The sequence below is a fragment of the Zonotrichia leucophrys genome, chromosome Z, assembly GCF_028769735.1.
Source record: "Zonotrichia leucophrys gambelii isolate GWCS_2022_RI chromosome Z, RI_Zleu_2.0, whole genome shotgun sequence".
NCBI lineage: Eukaryota > Metazoa > Chordata > Aves > Passeriformes > Passerellidae > Zonotrichia > Zonotrichia leucophrys.
Window position 1 is genome coordinate 46,889,886 of NC_088200.1, and position 19,211 is coordinate 46,909,096.

Genomic DNA, 19,211 nt, shown 5'->3' on the forward strand with positions numbered 1-19,211 from the left:
TGGGTAACATAAGGGCAAAGCTCTAATTGAATCAGGTCAAGACTCCACACATTATCTCTGATAGCACTTTTAAAATGTAGCTTCCTCTGTCAGATCATCTGCCTCTGAATCACTGCATTGGAGATAATTCTAACATTAAGACATTAGTATTGCAGAGCTTATAAATATACAGTTGCAAGAATTATTGTCTGGTGATGTCAAGCTTTCTCTGAACTGTTAATAATCCTGATAGTTTTTAAAACCCATCTAAGCAAGATCAATGGATGTCTTATGACTTAGAAATGCATGTAATCCATAAAGAAGGATAAACATCTAGTGTTTTACATCACTTGAAAGACTTCAGTATCATGAAATGCCTATTCCCTTCAAATGTCTGTTCCTTTAAAACATTTAAGATCAGAGCCCAAAGCACAGTCCAAAGGAACAAACCAGATATTTTTACTCCATACCAGGATTTAGCAGCCTGCGTGGCTGAAAGATTAGACATTAAAACATAAATGGGTACTCACCCTTGCACCACTGTCATAAAACTTGTCTCATTGACACCAGCTTCCAAAAAAAATTATTTGGGAATATCCTGTCCTTACAGTGACAGAGGCCTTCTGGCACTAAAGTTCTCACTTTTCTGGATGTCCCCATTAATAGCTCTGACAGTTTCATGCCTGGGAAGATCTCTGGTTTGTATCTACATGCAGAACTGAAGAGGCACACTAAGAATGTTCAAAAGCATGGAAACATATTGTGTTTTGGTATGCTAACTGGGGCACTCCTAGGACATCCCACCTCATGTAATGCAGTCATACTAGAAGCAAGACATTAATTGTCTTGCTTGTAAGATTGTCTGGGCTATCTCTTAGGTGAAAAGATTAACATATAACACTCTTTTACTCTCAAGATGAGAAATTTTGTCATCTGAGAAGGCAAAAACCTGATGTATGCCCAGATTGAATGCTGGAGGATATATCTCACTTAAATATATTTTTCAGTTTTTTCTTCTAAGTCTTTTAAAGGTTGCTTGAAAAGATAATAATGATCCATTTTACTTATCCATCAAGAGCTCTGAACTGAAGGCTTTTTTCCTGAGTATATAGTTAGAGCATTAAGGGCAGTATGGGTAGAACAGCCAATCAGAGTAATGAGTCTCCACTGCTTGAGAAATCCAGATTAATCTAAATCAAATACTTCCCACTATGGCAATTTTAACTAATTCCCTCATGAAAGTATAAGAGATATATGAAACCCCTACAGTCAGCATAAACCTCCTGGTAGGGCTAGACAGGTAATACCTTTTAAGCTTGTTAATGTCTTATCCTGCTGGTTTCTACAGCTGACTCAAAGAACAACTGTGTACTTCTCAACCCGTCATTACAGAGGAAAGCAACTTTCAGCATGGGGATGGAAAGGGTGATGCTGTGTTTTGTATATCATGGTTTCATAATGCTAGTATGGCTGGATCTCTCGAGACTGATGTAATTAATGCCTTTATTAGTTTATTAGTCTCATTGTGTTTGTAAAATGTAGACAGAAATATTCAGGGTTGAAATTCTTTCACAAGGAGAGGCTTATTTATGTATTCATCTGTTGCTTCAATGTTAGTGTTGAACCCACAAATTTGTGGGTGTATTCACAAAGAGGACCATAGGCACACCAAACTCAGGTGCTGCATATGAAGAAGTTACGAAGCGCCACCACACAAGGTGGGCTAGTTTAGCTGCAGTTCCTTCTATTTTCGATGCAACTGCAATTTCATTTTGGTTATTTAAATCCTTTTCAGTACTAAAACCCCATGGTTTGGCATTGTTTTTACAAACACAGTGTTTTATGACCTCTGTGCCCCGAAGTGTCAGCAATTGTACAACAGTAACAGCAGAGCTATGCTGATTTACATAATCTGAGAATCTGTCTTTTTTCCCTCTGAGGTTCCTCTGATCAGTGTTAAATGAAGATTAACACGGTGAAAAGTCTTAGCAAATCAGAACATTATAAATGAGGGAACAGGAGTGAGAAAAGGTTAAGAAATATATTCAGAGCCACTCAGGAAAATTCAGAGTGTGAATTTCCCTATTTGTGATTTTCTTTATTCTTGAAAAAAACAGTCAGAATGTCTGTCCAGAATAAAAAGGAAGCACAGGGCATTGTACAAGTGTGGAAAGGGCTGCTTTCACTGAAGTAGAAATTTCTTCTATTTCCCTTCTGACTTTCAGTCACTTCCCGAGTTTGACTCCAGTCCTGCCACAATAGAACAACTCCCTGGTGACAATGGTCCTTCTGATGCTGCCACTGAACCCTTCTGCAATAAGAGCTGTTGGAGTAATATATAAAGCCATGAAGAAAGTGCGAAAATGCTGCTCACATTTATTGCTTCTATTTTAATACAGGAAAAAATTCGTACCAAGAACTGAAATATTTGCTCCCATTAGCAATGAATGTTATCCCCAGATTTTCTAGTTATGGAGATATGGGTTGTGTTGGTTTTGTTTCCTGGGAGGATTCTTTTGGGGGGTTTTTTGGATTCTGAGGTAATTGAAGAGCATTATTGAATTGTTGTTTTTCTTACTGCTTCTGTTAGATACAATATCTCATGCTCTGAAGAAACTCTTCTACAGACATTTTGGTAATAATAGGACAGATTTCCTCTGCTAAAAAAAAAAAAAGGTGTTATCAGGCACCTAGCAATTTAGCACACTAAACTTTCAGATACTGGATATAGTCTCAGAGTTCTTGCAGAAGACAGTATTTAGCCATCAAATTTTAAGATTATGTTGTCTCTATCAATCAGTTTGGTTCTTGCAAATGTGTAAAAAAAATAGCTCTTTACTCATGGAGGCCATGATTACAGAGTATGTACAGTCAGAATAATTTTAACCTATTGATACATATACATATATATTCCAGCTCTAGTACAAACTCATACCTTTTCTTCCCCCTTATTGAGGGAAAAATTATTCATAAATCCCTGTGAACCACTAAGTTCTATTTAAGTAGCACATGTGCACCACAAGTTTCTCTTTTTTTGCCTTACAATACATCCAAGGTGTAATTTGTTTAAGATGCAGCCATGTAGCAGTTTAGAAACTAGGTAAAATCTATAAACAAGCTGCTTTTCTTTGACAACAAAAAATATGAATTACATAGGAAAAGAAGGGTATAGATGACTGGGTACTGAAAATATTCATAGCAGTATTTCTCAGTTACTTCCCTAGACAACCTGTGTTCTTTGATAAATTCCTTGGACTCCGCATATTCACTTTGGTAAATATGGTGAGTTCTGGTCTCAGAGGTCGTTCAAGAGAGACCTAATTCTTTCACCCAGTCTTTGGGTCACATTCTTCTGTGAAATAATGTGAAGAGCCATCAGGAGCAAGTTCCTCCTCTCAGCACCCTGGTGGTCCTGCCCTGCTTTAGCCTAGAAAGAGCTGAGTCAGATGGAGCTGCTGCCTGAACTTCAGACACCTCATCTACGTCCTGGCATCAACCTCCTTTGTTCCTCTCAGGCTAAATGAAGTGAACTATTATTTAGGAGTTCGATAACACCTTAGAAATGGTCTATTCAGGAGAAGACTGAAATATGCTTTTCCAAACAGCTATGTGCAAATCACTATGCTGTAGAGAAGGACTGGGACAAATTCACGGGCACTTCATTTCAGTAAGAAAGGCAGTAAGAAAAATAAGGTGAGTTGAAGTGGAAAAGATAATTTAATATAGAGGATATGTCCTTCTACATGTCAGACAATATTGCAGGGTAAAAGAAACAAAGGCCATTAAAATATATTTGGTTGTGATTTTTTATGTAGGCACCGCTTATTTATGACATTAGAGTTCAAGTAACTGCTAATGGAGAGAACTAGCTGAGGCAACTGCTTCATTGCAGAGGCTACAGAAAATAATGCATATAAGGCGTGTTGCTGAGAAAATACTATTCATTTTTTAATCACAGAAATCTGGATAAATCAAATCAATATACGTAATGTAAAAGGCTACTGAAAATAATAGTTTAATAGAAGTATTTTGGGATATATGTCAGCAATGTTTGGAAAAGTCTAAACCTAAGGACAAAATCTCCTGGTACAACTGATATATTGCAAACAGTTCTGCCAAAATGATTTTACCAGTTACTAAAGAAAGTTTTATTGCTTGCAACAATAGACTTACAATAAATTTTTTTTGAAACAGCATATTCCTAGTGTATCTGTAACAGTAATTACTGTTTTACTTTTAACAGCTACCTCTATTTGTAACATTACCTACAAAGGAGATATGGGTTTACTCCTGGATTCTCTCTCAATTCCTCAGACAGTGTACAAACTCCTCTCTTGGGACATGTGTTCTCAGATTACCCAAACTGTATGAAAACTCTGAAGCTCAGATTTTGACATTAAGACGATGTGAAACAGACTGTAAAATTCAAGTCCTTTAGAGTTAGTATAGGTCTTCAATGAAATAAGCATTTTTTCCCTTGTATTTCTTACATCTACTAATAAGCTACTTCACACTCAAGATTAGGACTTTGCCAATTGGAAAACCCAAAAAAGAAGGTTTTATTTTCTTTTTGCATCTGTTCAAACTCCCAAATATTTTTGGGTCTGTTATTTTTCTGGTTTTATTATGCCAAAGATGATGGGGTACTGATGACCTGTAAATTCATTGCTCATTAGACCCCCAATGTGAAATCTGCTCCTCACTCTCTCTGCCTGAGCTGCTAAGATAATTTCTGGGGATTGTTCCTGACTGGTGAACCCCAGGCAGACATGCAGATACTGTAACATTTTTCTTTTTATTTTCTATGACAAAATCTCTTGCTTTAACTGTGCCTTTTTCAACTTTCCCCATTTCTTATCTGTCTGCATAGTTTGCTAAGCACAAAAAGTAGAGTTTTGTCCTTAGGTTTTAAGTCACAGAAAATTCGTGGCTAATTTTTTATTGCCAGACCTGTGGCCAGGAGAAATTGATCACTTTTGCTAAAGTTACAAGAGAAACCTTTGCCAAAACCAGAAGCATAAACGACAACTCTTCAGTTCAGTTCAACATCTCAACCACAATGCAATAGTTCCTGCCTCATATAGAGTCAGCTAAATAGCTTTAATTAATTGCTACAGTAGTTCCCAGTTTATCAAAAGCAATAAACAAACAAACAAACAAACAAATAAATAAATAAAATTTACATTTTGTTAGTGATTCAAATTCCATCTTTCAGTCTCAGTGGGTAAATATGATGCACATCATCTTACTGTGAGAAGTGTTATCAGTCATGATTGATTTGATAATAGGTGGGTTTCATTTTAATATCAGTGACAATGGAGGGAGAGTGGAATAAGAGAATGATACAGTATATCAGGCATTTAACAAAGACAGCCTGAAAATCAATAATAATCCTTCACTGGTGGCTCAAATTTTCAGACAAGTTAAGCAGATGAATGGCCCATAATGTCACTCAGTAGTATTAGTCTGTTCATAGGCTCACTCTTCCAGTAAATGAGAATTGTTGATTAAAAATCCATTCTAAGGATGCCCACAAACATATTAAGTAGTTCTCATCTTCCCAGTGGAGTGAAAGTATTCATTGTATTATTTTTTTTTTTTTAGCTTTTATCCAACACAGCTGATGTCTCAACACAACCTGCTTTGTCTTTCTAATCTCCGTGAGCTACCCAGTGTGATGTTCTGCAGGCCATGTCCCACTGTTCCCACGTGGCCAGGAGTGTACACAGGAGGACTTCAAAAACTGAGGGGGGTGGCTGCTACACCTGAAGGTGGTGCTGACATTCAGCAGGGCCTTGTTAAGTTGGAGAGCTGGGTGAAGGGTCCACAAGGACAAGTGCCAGGTCCTGCACCTGGGGAGGAACAGCCCCAAGTGCCAGCACAGCCTGGGGCTGACCTCCTACAGAGCAGCTCTGTGGAAAAGGACCTGGGACTCCTGGTGCATCACAAGCTGTCCATGGGCCACCAGTGCCTCTGTGGCCAGGAGGGCCAATGTCATCCTGGGCTGCATTGGCAAGAGTGTGGCCAGCAGGTCAGGGAGGTGATCCTCCCCCTCCACTCAGCCCTGGTGAGGCCATTCCTGGAGTGCCGTGTCCAGTTCTGGGCTCCTCAGCACAAGGGAGACAAGGAGCTGGAGAGGGTCCAGTGGAGAGCTGCAAGGATGATCAGGGGTCTGGAGCTTCTCTCTCATGAGGAGACACTCTGGGAGCTGGGATTGTTTGGTCTGGAGAAGAGAAGACTGAGAGGGGATCTCATCAATACACAGAAATATCTCAAAGGTGGGTGTCAGGAGGATGGTGCCAGACTTTTCAGTGGTGCCCAGAAAAAAGAGAAGGAGCAATGGCCATAAACTGAAACACAGGAAGTTTCACCTCAACAAGAGGAAGAATTTCTTTACACTGAGGGTGGTAGAGCACTGAACAGCTGCCTGGGGAGGCTGTGGAGTCTCCCTACCTGGAGACATTCAAAATCCCCAGTGTGCATTCCTGCGTCACCTCCTCTCTCACCTTGGCATGGCGGTTGGACTGGATGATCTCCAGAGGTCCTTTCCAACTCTAACAGTACTGTGAAATTCAGAGATCCACTGAGAATTGGAAAAGAAAGAATGGGGTGAGGGGCCAAGGGGAGGTGGGGAAAGAATTAAGAAAAAATAAAAAATACAAATGGCTAGCAAGGCCAAAACATAAAATATTCAGAGTAATTGGAACAAGGTATTATGTTGCATTAAAAACAAGCCTTGACAAAAACATGTTAAAACTGAAATGTGTACTCCATTTGACTATCACAGTACATTTGGAAATTGTAAATAAAATGGCATATGAAAAATGGAAGTTTACCAACACAGGTTTTGGGAAACGGTTTCTTTAGCATGGGAAGTTTCAAAACAAAATGAAGCTATTTAAAAACAATATTTGTTTTCCAAGTTGAATTAAAGAAAAAATGAGAAAACAGAAATTCAAATTATTTTCTTTCAAATGGAATATATGTGCCTTATTCCTAGGGGAAACATCTGTCTTAAATTTAAATTGAAAATATGACCACCTAATCTGTTTTTCTTTTTTTAATAATAATCCCAGGTGCTTGCATTTTTAAGGAGTTTTTTTTTGTTTGAGTGTTTTTGTTTGTTTGTTTGTTTGTTTGTTTTTTATTTGTAGTATTCTTTATAAATTGGATGTGAACCTAGCTGCACTTCATGGAGGGAATTGCCAAATATTGATCAGCCTTATCAATTATGAACAAGTTCCTTGCAAGGTTCATGTTATCCTGGAATTGTGGGAGCCATGAGCATTTAAAAAGATGAAATCCACTCTTGAAGAGATCATTAAGTCCTTAGTCTCTCATGGGTTCATAAACCATGCGTATTTTCATAAGCCGCATATAGTCCTTTTGATTTCGGTTGGATTGCTTGCATAAATGAAGTTACACAGACCTCTGAGTTTTTGAAGATCAGAGCCACTGGGGAAAAGATGCAGCATATAAAATGCAACAGCAAATTTAAAATGAGGTGGAGGTGAGGATGGCAATGACAATAGATGGTTATGTGCTCTAGCTATGGACATGTAGGTTGCAAGTTTCATTTTTCCTCCAATACGTAAGTAGCCATAGACAATTTCATTCCAGTCTGGTTTTTATCATTCAGGGACTCACTGAATTCAGTGGGCATCCTCCAGGGCAGGTTCTTGAGAGTTCCTGAATGAGTGAAGGATAAAACCCTGTAAAAATAGATAAAGAGACAAAAGAACAAAGTATTATTATGATACTGTGAACTGAAGTGAAAGCAGGCATTGGTTAATGTAATTTTGATTGTTTCATATTTAATTAACTAAGAGTTGATTGAAAAATTCTGCCTGAAGTAAAATAGTACCAGGTATTCAAAATCTCCAGTAGTGTGAGTGCTTCTAGCATGTCTTAATCTGTCTAAAATCAGAAAAAAAAAGCTATATTTTTTTCCTGACAATGCTAGTTATCGATCCCACTTCATTTTGAATTTTCCTATTGTGCACAATTGCTTGTCCACCTCCAATGTCAGTTTGCCAGTTTCTCTTGTGATTTATCAATAGCAGTTCCCAGCCAGGAGGTTATTATAGTTCAAGTGGAATTAATGTGGCAAAGGAAGTCTATGGGCTCAATGAACAGAAAGATAGGATTGAATTATTACCCAGGAGATGGTGGTTCTCACCCCCTCGCAATGAATTCAGAATCAAGTTGCTCTGACAGCCAAAGGCCAGATTAGTGCTACCTCTATTTTTGCTATCAGCTCTAAACCTTTCACAAACAATACATTCATTATTACTGACTCAGGGGGAAAACAAAAAAGAGGCTTCAGCTGTTCATTGACCTGACCTCATCGTGTATAGAACAGGGTAGGAAAAAGACGCTTACAATGGCAGTATATTAAAAATGAAGTGTGCTAAAACAAGTCAGGTGTTTAGTGAACTGTCAGCTTATGATTTTTTAGCTACATTGAGAAGGAGGGAGTAAAATCCAGGCTGGCCATTACAAGATTTTTTAAGTAAACACACTATATTGACACGGGTCAAGCTCTAGTAAATTAGAATTCTAACTGGAAGCAGAATCAGCTGTGGTTTAACTCAAGATAATAATGGTTACAAATGATTTCCAAATTTGAAATGTGATAAATAATCAGGGCTGATTTTCTGATAAGAACTAAAGAACACGTATTAAATGAAGACAAGAAACTACAGAACAAAAGATCAGCAGTTTTTGGCTTTTGAAAATTGCATGGGATCCAGGGCTCTTAATAGGTTTAAACATAGGATTTGCTGACATGGGACAAGCTGTATTCTCACCTCTTGTTTTGGTGGGGTAATTTGCTGGAGAACCTGTACGCCTGCCTTTTCTGTGTTTTAGAGAGCAATGAGTCTTTTTGTCAGCACCTCAGCAACATCTTGCACCTGTGTCTCTGAGGGAATCAGCTCCACACAACGCAGGGAAGTTGAGAGGCAGGAGGTAGGGTAGTTAGATTTCCACCAGCTCCTGCAATGTGGTCAAGCACAGTACTTGGCAAAGGCAGTACATACCATGACTTTTTAGGCTCTGTGCATGCTGACTGGCTTACAAAATGGAAAAAATTTTGCCTGTGCTTCATCCTTCACCTCTTTCTCTGTTCACATGCCAATTTTCATGACATCTGTAGGAGCCTAAGTGCCTTCAGACTCAATCCTGTTGATCAGATTCAATTATATTTGACAGAAGGGTATAAAAATTGTTAGGAGAGGGCAACTAGGCAGAAGGACAGAGACAACAACTCAAAAATGTGGCATCCTAAAGGATGAAGGATAAATGCCTGCTGTAAGTATACGTGAATTTTCAGATAAAATAAGAATGAAAGCAAAGGTAGAAACGAATAGATTGATGAGAAGTACTGTGATGGGTCTTTTTCTCTGGAAAATAATGAATTAATGATGTAGTGTGAAAAATCCTATAGCAACCAAGCCACCTCTTTTTTTGCTGGTTCTTTTTTTTGTGATGGCAGCAGAAATCACAAGGCCCATCATGATGAGATATAAAAGAGCTCTTATCTGCAAAATCCTTGCAAGAAGTGCTGTATCAGAGTAAAATGGTACTATTGGATTAAGACTAACTAGTCTGTAATATAAAAACAAAAAGAGGGGTAAGTGCATAGCAGATTTTCTAATGTCTTGATTCAGATAAATGTTACTTCCAGTGGCAGTAAATTAATTCTTATAGAAAAGTTTAGATTACAGACTTCAGGAATTGCACATCTCATACGCAGAACATTGTCCTTCTTCTCAACAAGGGCAAAAAAATAAGTCCAAGATAGTGCGGACTTTTAACCCACTGTTCTCATAATGATTAATTTATCATAACTGGATTTCTCCTACCATAAGTTCCCCAGCTGACATGCTGTTCACTAAATTCAGAAATGTCTTGTCTCGTAATTCTCCAGTCTTCATGTGTAAACCTCTCCTCAACTCAAATATTTTCTGATTGTATTGGAAGTTATCACATGCTATAGACTGTAAGTGCATACAGGTAATTTTTGCAATTAACAGATTATTTGATTTAATTGTGGATGGAGATAAAGGTGCGTGAGGTTTTGTCATTCTGATTAGGATGGGTTTTTCCTCCTACTACCATTACTTGGAATAATTCTACACATGATTATGATAATTTTATCATTTTCATCTGTATTCATATTCATCTGACTGGGCATTGGAATGGGCTGCTCAAGGAGATGGTGCAGTCACTGTCCCTGGAAATGTGGAAAGTCTGGATGTGGCACTCAGTGCCATGGTCTGGTTAAGAAGGGGGTGTTTGGTCACAGGTTGGACTTGATGACCTTAGAGGTTTTTCCATATTAATTGACTCTGTGATTCTGAGAGTCTATATTTTAACATGCTTTATTGGCTTTCCTTAGGGTTAAATTTCTTTAAATATGTATTTTCATTTTGGAATGCCTCATGTTTCTTGGACATCTGAATGCTAAGGACTGTGTTTTCTCTATTAGAATTCAAGGGAAGATCTTAACTAAGTTTCTAATGCTTTGAAACACAGTTGTTCCTTGTTTTCACCGTTATCTTAAAGCAACTGATTGGTTATGTTCTGTTTACCTTTTGTTACAGTCTTCACTTCTTACTTGGGTTAATGCTTCCTACAGATATGTTCACAGTTTGTTACAGAAAGAACTATTCAGCTTAGAATATCACATGTCTATTGCTGGGTGCAAATCCCAGTTCAACAAGCAATTTTGCATTAATTGATGGGAAAAATACTGAGACAGGTCCTGGAATGTCTTTTGTTTTACTTGTATACAAAAAGGGGGGAAAAAAAGAGGTATTATTTACATTTGTGTTTTGACTCTCCAGAAAATGCTATCTCATGCAGTTGAAAACAGCTACTGTTGTGGTTTAGGAATTGTAGTCTCCAATTTAGTACTCCCACAGAAAAAAACCACACTGCTTTCCCTCTCCTGCCCCGCTCCTGCTGGAGCCACAAAGAACAAAAATCACAGGTTGGGATTAGAACAATTTACTGGAAATAGCAGTGAGATATGAAAATAAACAGTAACAGCAACTAGTATATAGTAACTAAAGGTGTAAGAAGAGGAATTTTCTGATTCCCATGGAAAAAGCACACAATAATAGAGAGCGGCTCCTTCCATTTTCTCAAGGGAAGGAACCCCTTCTCCCTGCCCTCTGGCAATGACAAGAGGTGGTATAGAATAACCTCTGTGTCCTAGCCATGCCCCCTCCTGGCTACTTGAAAAAATAACCCTTTCCTGGCCAGAACCAACACGGCCGCATTCTGTGAGGGTTCACATACCTGATGTCCTTCTCCTGCCACCCCTCCTGCCCCTTTTTTTTCTAAAATAGATAATATTTGGAGCTTCCCATAAACTCATTATTTCAGATGTGAAATGCTGAGAAAATCATCAGGTGTTACAAGACAGATGCCAAAATTGCAAAAAATGGAAAAACTGTGGAAATGTAAAAGGAGTGAAATTTCCATGCTCAATCATCATGTATATGTTCTGCACAGCTGCTAACTTGTAGACAGACAAAATACCTTTTCTGTTCACAGAGATAGGCCCATTCTGATGTTTGAAGAAAAGGCAGAGTTAACACCACCTCTATCATGTATATATAAATAAAGTCTTCTTGCCATTATTTACATCCTTTCAATCTTTGCAGTGTTCATATGACATGGCAAATTCAAAAGAAGATCTATGCTTAACTACTGCGATATGAATTTTGAGAGTGCCACAAGAGAATAAATCACATCAGAATACATTGATTTTCTTGGGAAATATCCCTACAGAACATCAGGATGGGCCATAACACCACTTGAATTCAAGTAATTTGACATCAGTGTGGAAAGGATCTTGTTGAAGAGGTTTTAAATATAATGATCATATTGTCAACCTTTATAATGTAAATTTCATGACAATTTGAGCTTTGCAGCAAATGCTGTCTTGTCAAATCCATTTTTTGAAATATATATTAAGGAAATTCATTTTTGTGTTGAAGGAACATTAAAGGAATTAATGAGACTCTTCTTTGTTGTTTCTGATTTAAGGCACTGGCCTTTGCTGCTGCAGTGGTAACTGAAGAACCTACTGTTGGTAATGGGTCACAACACAAGCTGGTGCATCTTGAAAAAGTTTGAACAGTGTGAAATTTGACTGAGGAAGGCAAAGCACTGACCTCACAACCTCATCCGTCAATGAGAGAAATGCACAAATTCCTTTTGCTCAGTAGCATACACTAATCTTTTTCTAGATCTTGACCCAGCTGCCAAAATGGAAATCCATGACTTGTCATAGGGTAAGGAACTTCTCATATATTCCATTCACATCCTACTTTTTCTTTTTTCTTGAAGCTGTAGGTCACCAGTTCTTTTGCCTGACTCACCTAAAATGCTGCACGACAGTCATGTTTTTGGATTGACTTTTCTAACCTAGCATGCTTCTTTTATCTTTCTTTCCTGTTATTATAATTTTTTTTACTGATTTTGGTCACTTGACTACGAAACTGTGATTGGTCACACGTGAAAGTGTCTCACTTTCATGAGAGTGGAGTGGTCTTCAGTGACTTTAATTTTTATATATGCATTGTCCTTGGCTCATCCCTGTGGCTCTGCATTTGCTCGAGAGATATTGGTTGTTATTGTACATTTCCTCCCCAAAGAAGATGATTTTCATCTCCCTGAGAAGCAAGAAAGGCACACAGTAGTCTAAGTTTTGATTTTCCCATATTCACTATTGGTCTACTGATCATGTTGCACACCTTCTTGCCTTTGGAGGCGGACACCCTTACCTCACCTCATCAGAGAAATAATTAGCTCAAGGTTCATGGCCCCCATAACATCTGTATGTTGTTAAACCTGAAAACTTTCTTGTTCTTTAATACAAATACTCCCACATGTAACTGATTATTCAAATTTGCTACTGTTTTAGGTCTCAAGCATGTAGAGAAGTAAGAGTAAAAAACATATTGACTTCTGAGGAAAATCAGGCCTTTAATAATGACTGTGTGGCTGGGTAGGTTCTGCCAAGGAGTTAAGTAATTCAGGATTAACAGATGAGCAAATATGAAATGGAGGAGTAGCATTGAAGTGCCCACAAGCTGTAGCCTCAGCCTTGTGGGCTGTGAAACTAACACCTATTCCACTGTTATGCACAGTAGGTGGCACATGCTATATTCATATGTTGGTGCTTTAATTTATGTGGCTCACTTCCCATTCATTCCAGTTTTATTTTATTTTAAGATTGTTATTTAATAGTCTACAGTTCTATATTTTTAGATCTTATAATACATTTAGAAGGCTAAGATAAAATTTCATATGAATAAAAGTGCATTTTCTATAACTCCATGTCAAACACTAATTAACATAATAAATACTGATTAAGTAATTAACAGAATTTAATTAAATTAATAATTTAACAGAATTGAATACTGATCAAGCAAAGCACAGAAAACAGAACTGTGTGTGGTTCTATTTCCTAAAAATAGTGATGTCTAAAGTTAAGTGTTTGGTGAAGAGTTTCATAGGACTTTGTACCTTAACAGTCACCTTTCAGCCCTTTTAAAATTTCTTCCATAATATAATAATAATAATAACAACAACAACAACAACAACAATAATGCCACCATTACCTTATACACTCACACATTATATAATCACTGAAGCATGAAACCATAAAATTTTTACCAAGAAATATCAAAGTGCTGCTGAACTAGAAGTAAGTAATTGAATTCACAGGCCAGTCAAAAATTTTATGATCCATGTCAGTCATGATCAGTATTTTCTTTATTCCAGTGAGAAGTTCTTTTGAACAAACTCTCTTCTTCCTGAAGAAATTAAGCGCTCAATATATTGATATAAAAACAATACGTCAAGTACATTAAACTTAAATGAAGTACTGAACTTATAAATATCAATGTGAGACCTAAAACATAACGTCCTATTTAGATAAATTATTTTAGCCCTTGTAGAAGCCTGATTTTTAAACAAACTGCAGTGTTTTAAATATTCTGCAAGAAATTTATTGTTATAAATGTTAGCTCTTCTTGTAACTCATCTTAAAACCAAGTGTAATTTTCATGTGAGACTGATTAAAATACCATCTTAGAAATTCAAAGCATGGAGTGCATGGTATGAATATAGAACAAGACATGAGTAGTCTGTGTCTTCTGGTGCTGACAAAAAAGTAAATAGTGGAGAAACATCACAGTCTGGCAATTCATGTCAGCTGATCCATGAGGTAATAGCAAATACCTACTAATCACTAACTCATTCTCTGTTCTAAGTTAGATTAGAAGCAAATGAACTGAATGATAAAATGTGGAATTATATATAAACCTCAAGATTATTTTCTTCCTAAATTTCTCAGATGGAGAAGCAACTCATGCCACAATAAAATATCGTGCTTATGGAGGAATGGAACTTACTAAGATATGAGAATAATATTTTGCAGTAATTTTATACATCTTCTTTAGGAAAGTCAGCATTAATCTCCAAATCCTGAAAACAGAGGGTGCTTTTTCAAATGTTTTTAGACATCCTGAGTTTGTTCCAGCTGTTTAACTCAATTTTCATCCAGATTAGATTAGATTAGATCCACAGTAACCAATCTCTACCATTTTAGCACAAGTATGTTCTTGCCAATGGCACCAGAATAAGAGCTATGGTATTTTAGAGTATATATTTTACACCATTGTTAGTAAATGTAAGAAGAGAGGAATGAAAGAGTGAGCAAAGCATTCAGAGACCACTAACAAAGGTACTGACATATAGTATTTACTGACTTAAGTGTAGGAATTGAGTCAGTAATGCCTGCAATGGAGGAGATGACATTATCGAGCGTATTTTTTCTATTGGTTCACCCACATCAGAATGCATTGCCAAGACCTTTTTAGCTAATTTAATGTACTGCTCACAACATAGATGAATATCTTCATTAGTGATGAGTATAATATATTAAGAAAGATACCCCCAACATTTTTATGACTGTTTGCCAAGTGTTCTCATGCTCATTATGAAATGAGTACCAGTAAGATGAACTTCAATGAACTTTGAAGTTTCAGTGAACTATAACCAAAAGCAGGAAATGTGTGAGATCTTCACAAACTGTTGTTAAGAGCTACCTGTCTAAAAGCATTTGTTCTTTCTATGTTCATTTGACAAATATGAAGAAATTACAACATATCTAATGGTTTAATATCTTATCTGGAAGCAAATCACAATTAAATGATTAAGGATTGTGTTCACAATACAATGATATGCAATAGTCTCAAAATATTTATGCAGGCTTTCCTGTAAGAGAAAAATATTCTAATTCCAAGTTGGGGCACTATGATTCTTCTCTTTTGCCAAAACAAAGAGTCCTTTTCTGTTTACCCAAAATGCCATAATGTCTACAGCAGTACATGGGCAAAGGGCAAATAATAATGGTGGCAACCTTATCAATAGCGGAGACATTTTAATATTTGAATAAAGTTAGATTAAGTCATTATAAATCTGATTATGTTCTGTATAGGTGAATCCTGGAATCATAGAATCAGTAAGGCTTGGGTTGGAAGGGATCTTTAAGACCACCTGGTTCCAATCTCCCTGTCACAGGCATGGATACCAGCCACCAGATCCGGTTGCTCAGAGCCCCATCCAGCTGGCTCTTGAACACATCCAGAGATGGGGCATCCACAACTTCCCTGACAACCTGTTCCAGTGACTCACCACCCCCATGATAAAGAACTTCTTCCTAATATCTAGCCTAAACATACCCTCTTTCTGTTTGAAGACATTCCCCTTTGACCTGTTACTACATGCTCTTGCATTTGTAACATTTGTAAAATGTCTCTCTCCATTTTATATGCTCCTCTCAGAGCCTGAAAGGGCGACAGTCAGGTCACCCCAAAGCTTTCTCTTCTCCCATTCCAATTCTCTCTCAGCCTCTTCTCATATGAGAGGTTCTCCATTCCTCTAACTATTTTTGTGGCCTTCTTTGGACTCTCTCCATCAGTTCCATGTCTTTCCTGTGCTGGGATCCCAGAGCTGGATGCAGCCCTGCAGGTGGGCTCTCACCAGAGCTGAGGGGTGGAATCCCCTCCATACCCTGCTGCCCACATTGTTTTGGATGCAGTCCAGGATAAAATTGACTTTCTGGGCTGCAAGTGCTCATGGCTGGGTCATGTCCAGCTTTTTGTCCACCCCCAAGTCCTTCTTGGCAGGGCTTCTCTGGATCTGTTCATCCCCAGCTCGTGTTGGAACCAGCGGTTGCCCTGACCCAGGTGCAGCACCTTGATCTCATTACTTTGGTGAGATTCCCACAGCTCAAGCTTGTTCAAGTCCCTCTGGATGCCATCCTATCCTTCAAGTGTATCAACTGCATCACTCAGGTTGGTGTAAAATTTGCTGAGGGTGCACTTGCTCCCTTTGTCACAGACATTGTTGAAGATATTAAATAACATTGGTTACAATTTGGACCCTGAGGGACACCATTTGTCATTGATGTCCATCAGCATTCTGACCCATTGACCACTCCCCTCTGGATACAACTGTCCAACCCATTCCTTATCTGCCCAACAGTCCACTCATCAAATCCTTCTTCTCTTTCTAATTCAGAGAGCAAGATGTGGGAGTGTGTCCCCACATCCAGAGAACTCCAGAGAAAGAAAAGTACACAGTCAGATCCTTGTTATCTTACTTGGAAACAGCACTGCAAAGAGATGACATGCTGCACAGAAGGTGTCTGGCTTGTGGCAAAGGGCCTTGAACAGATCCTGCCACTCCATGATTCACATCCTTCAATGGTCTGTTCTGACTGCACAGCCCTTTATACCAACAGAGCAGAGCAAGAGAATTGGACTCTGCTTCAGCAGTGACCCACAACAAACAGAGACAATGAAAGGAGAAGAGCAAAGGCCATCCCTTGTTTCAGTGTCTCAAGGAAAAGGAGGGTAGATATCAATTGTACTTTTTCCATGATGGTTCTTGCCATGAGAATCACACATCTACAGTGCAGGAGACACCAGCAGCTGAACCCTCATCAACTTTACCATTAACAGCACAAGAAAATATCTTGGACAACTTTAAGACAGAGGCTGACAGGTTGTGAAGAATTACGTTTTTATACAGCTTACAAGAAGTGTTAAGAAAATGCCCTCAGGGCAGGGGAGTAAGCAATAGGATGCAGATATAGTCATAACTTGTGTTTTAAGGAAAGGGTGGGATAGCCCCAGAGTTACAGCAGGTTCATGTGGTATTCACATGCCCTCCTAACAGAGAGATTTACCTTTCTCAGGTTTTCCTGAGAAAAGCTGTGAGAGAAGCAGACAAAAGAATGATCAAAACAATTCTTATCTCATTTGCTGCTCCTGTGCTTGTGCCCATGTGGAATGTGTTGGAAGATTGTTTATCTGAAGGAATTTGGTAATTGGATTCTGGTGGAGATTGTTTATATTAATTAGCCTATCAGGTCCAAGATGTGTGGACTGTTGGTCTGCAGATAGTCATGAGTTTTTAGTTAGTAGTAAGTATAATTAAGTATTCTTTCTAGTATAGTTATAGTATAGTATAATGTAATATAATATAGTTTTAATAAAGTGAGTGTTCAGCTTTCCGAAGACTTGGAGTCAGATGCCAATCATTTCCTATGCTGGGAATCCTGATTTTACTATAGGTTCATGCTCATATGAAACTCAGTTTTGTAATCTTTGCAAAGTTTTGCCTAGGGCCACACTAATTTGAAATCTAGAGATGCCACTTCAACTCATGTGCACTCCTTGCTGAGACTGCATAGCAAATACTTATTTTAATTCTGGCAATTGGGATGGAAATTTCTAAATTATAACAGCACACCCTATTACCCAGTGAGAGATCTACCCAGAAAACCCATGGTGTTTTGCCTGAGGTGCTAGCACAGCAATTTTAGTTAATTTTAGCATCATCTGTAAAAAGAAACTGGAACTTTAATGTCCAAAATATACCCTAACCATGTAGGTAAGATCTAGAGATGCATCAGCTGAAGTGAGACTGAAAATCTAATGCTTTATAAGTTGCACCCAAAATTCGAGTTTTTAACCATTTCTATCAAAACCAGTTTCTCTATTTTACAGTTTCATTGCAAAATATAAATTTTCATTTTTTAAGCTTTTAGATCCTTTTCTAGAAGACTGAAAGTATACCTCATGAAATCTCAATACACGTTACACTGTCTCCATGAAAATTGCAAATAATCTGCATCCAGAAATAGTTATGCACCATCAATTTCCTTAGTGATTTCTCTAGGACCTCGGACTTTTGAATATGAAAGGAACTACTGAGTGCTCACACTAAAGTTTTGAATTCTTGCTATCTGGTATCCAGCTTTTAAAACATTGGTCAGAGCTGCTAAACTGATATACAATTAAATTATTAATTCTATTTAGCCATTTCTGAGACTTCACTGTAAAATTCAGAACAATGAACTTCCTAAAATCAGGAAGCTAAAAATTTTTGGTGAGAAAGAGAAACTAAAAAGCTATTGCATGGGTGAAAGAATAAATATCAAAAGATGTCAGTCAATGTTACAGCCGCGTGCAGAACAGCCTTAGCTGCAATAATGAGGTTTAGACTGTTTAAGTAATTTTAAAACATCAAATCCAGTTCCTTCAATCTGCATGTTGTGAATAAATGGCCAACTGAAATCAAGTTGTAACTTCTCAGATGCACTGATCAAGCTAAGCTGATGCTTCGTCCTCTGAAATTCCATCTTCCTGCTCACCTCAACTTCTTACTCATGCCTTGAATGTGAACAGATATTTGTAAAAACAAATCCCTACTTTTCAACCAGTGATCTGATTTGCTACCTAGGAAGATAGGTATAAGCAGTCAAGAAAAGAGAGCGTTTGGTCCACTTTCAGCAGTAGTGACAACTTGTCTTATTTGTCAAATTATAGCCTCAGCAAATTTTGGGACAGTCACAGCTGACTCTGAAGTGATGCAGAGCTGAAGTGTATCATTAGGGATTTGACCATTTGTCTGCTTCAGTAAAAAAACTCTATATCCAAATGCTCATCCACTTCTTTCAGTGATATTTATTAACTGCTCTCAGGCCACCACAATTTTTGCTTGCCACAGGTAGAAAATGTAGGAAATATAGTTTCAGACTCTTGGCAAAAGTTGGGTTTCAAACTTCAGAGATCTAAACTCCGTATTTTTGTTTCATATTAAAAAGCAGTCATGATTTTAAATAAGAATGTGAATTA